Raw genomic sequence first — 2,500 nt, 5'->3', positions numbered from 1 at the left:
GATATTTAAGTTAATCCTTCTAGCCCCAAACCGAAATACAACCGTAAATTAACTTAAATTTACAATATTTCCGCATTTTCTGATCCAAGCATCGATTTTTTTAACCCTTTAACCTTAAAAGCCATTAAAGCTTTAATTATAACCAATTAAACCCTACATAAAACCTTAAACCATATAGCGAATCAAGTCCTAAACTTCCCAAAATTCATAGCTTTAGTCCCATCACCCTCCATCACCGCCCATCACCGCCCGTCACCGCCCATCACTTTAAATCCGAAAAAAAAGTTCTTTAAACCCTAACTTTCACTTCTAAACTTCCCCAAAACGTGAATCTTAGCGTTTCAAGCCCCTAAACTTCTTAAAATCCAGAGCCCTTAGTCCCATCACCCCCATTAGCCCACCCATCACCGCCCATCGCTTTAAAATCCCAAAAATCTCTTTAAAATCCTAATTTTCACCTTTAAGTTCCCCTTAAACTTGTATCCAATAGTGAATCAAGCCCCTAAACTTCCCAGAATCCCCATCCTTTCGTCCCATCACTCCCATCACTGCCCATCGCTTGGCATAATCGCCCCTCAGTCTTTCTAAGGCGGCGCGCTGAAAGGTAAACTAACTTGCTCACTCCCCGCCACTGTCCGTCCCGCCGCCGCATTGCCTCACCCTGCATTCAAATCTCACCCTTAAGGAACTCAGCATAAGGTCCAGTACTGCAAGGACGCGCCGTAGCATCGTGGGAAGGACTCTGAATCGTTGCCAGATATAGCGAGTTTCTTTATCTTATCTTTGACGGTTGTGTAATCTCCTTATCTCACATTTTCAGTTGCTTTTTTGAGTGAAACTTAAGTGTGGTGTTCCTTTTATCTCCCACGTGCTGGAGTGTTGCATGGTGCGTCTCCCAAGGTGTTTTTTGAGGTTGTTTTGTACCTTATTTTGTTTTATCCGGGCGTGGTAACTCTGGTGGCAGTGGCCTTTGTTTTGAATCCGGTGCTCAGTGTGTATCCAGACGCGCGGGAGGGAGTAGTGTTGCGCCCCGTCTCTCGCTCCCCCATCCGCCGCAGTAGTTGTGATTTGTGAGTGACTTCCTGCTCGCTAATGGAGGAACATGACGTGATGGAAAGTTGTGCTCGGATGATAATAAGTTGCGATGGAAAATGTTGTTCTGGTTAATAAGAGGAAAATTTATACAAGGTGTCGCTAAACTGGAAAGGATTATAGATGGAAATTACATAATTATATATATGTATAATAAATTTTTTTTTGGGGGGGGGGTGTTAGGAAGTTATAAATGGTTTGAAATTATGTATAAGTTTTTTTTTTTGCTTCATATAAAGAAAATAAAGGAACATCTAAATTTTAAGAAAAAAAAATGAATATTACGTAAGAAAACTCGGAAATATATGAAACTCGTTTTTTTTTTTTTTTTTTTTTACTTGATATGAAGAAACTATGACAAAATATCTTATAATTTAAAGAAAAAAAAGTGATTAATATTACGTAAGGGAAGTTGAGAAGCGATTTGAAACTTTATGAAACTTTCTCGATTCAGGACGTGTACAAGAGCAAAGCAAATTAGTAATAAAATAATTGATTACGTAAGGAGGGTTGGAAAATTATATGAAACTTTATTGGCTTTTTGACTCTATATGAAGACTATAAAAATAATAATAAAAAAAAGTAGAGAGGAAAAGCTTAATTAGTATTATATAAGGAAACTTGATATTAGTTGTGACGAAAGAAAAATTATATGAAACTTTATTTATTGGCTTTTTGACTCTATATGAAGACTATAAAAAATAATAAAAAGTAATAAAAAATAAAGAGGAAAACCTTACTTATTATTATATAAGGAAACTTGAGATATTACTTGTGACGAAAGAAAGAAAGAAAAAAAAATGAAAACTAAGCCTTCATACTAATTAACTGATTAACTTACCACATTTATCGAAGAAATACAAAAAAATACAAAACAACAAAACAACGTAAATATTCCCCCCCAAAAAAAAAAAGGCGGGAAATAAAAAAAATAATAAGTTACCCATTAAAAAGTCACGCTTTCAACGAATAAATAAATAAAGAAAGAAAGAAAAGAAAGAAATCGAAAGTTAATCATGTAGCTTCATATTTTGTGACGAGTGAGGAAGGAATAGTGAAAAATGGTGGTGGTGGTGGTGGTGGTGATGGTGGTGGTGGTGGTGATGGTAGTAATGGTGGTGGTGATGGTGATTGCACTGGGAGGGGTTTAATATAATACACGTGCACTCAACTCTCTCTCTCTCTCTCTCTCTCTCTCTCTCTCTCTCTCTCTCTCTCTCTCTCTCTCTCTCTCTCTCTCTCTCTCTCTCTCTCTCCTGTTCTTTTCAGTTTTTTTTTTCGTTAAAATTTTCATTATCTTTCTCTTCTTTATTCCTGTATTTATTCATCGTATTTATTGGATGTTGAGTCAAGATGTCTGTGTGTGTGTGTGTGTGTGTGTGTGTGTGTGTGTGTGTGTGTGTGTGTG

The 2,500-nt window shown here is 36.7% G+C and overlaps 1 protein-coding gene across 1 annotated transcript in view; it reads left to right on the top strand.

Annotated features, from left to right (window-relative positions):
• The first annotated feature begins 972 nt into the window (after positions 1 to 972).
• LOC135116093 (katanin p80 WD40 repeat-containing subunit B1-like) overlaps positions 973 to 2,500 on the top strand; it is an 80,891-nt gene continuing 79,363 nt past the window's right edge. The window contains 1 exon segment of the mRNA XM_064033303.1: positions 973 to 1,070. The gene's annotated coding sequence lies outside the window, so the exon portion shown is untranslated.

Source organism: Scylla paramamosain, chromosome 30 (assembly GCF_035594125.1).
Source record: "Scylla paramamosain isolate STU-SP2022 chromosome 30, ASM3559412v1, whole genome shotgun sequence".
Lineage (NCBI taxonomy): Eukaryota > Metazoa > Arthropoda > Malacostraca > Decapoda > Portunidae > Scylla > Scylla paramamosain.
Note: the sequence above shows the minus strand (reverse complement) of the source record. Positions and strands in the feature narration are given on the sequence as shown.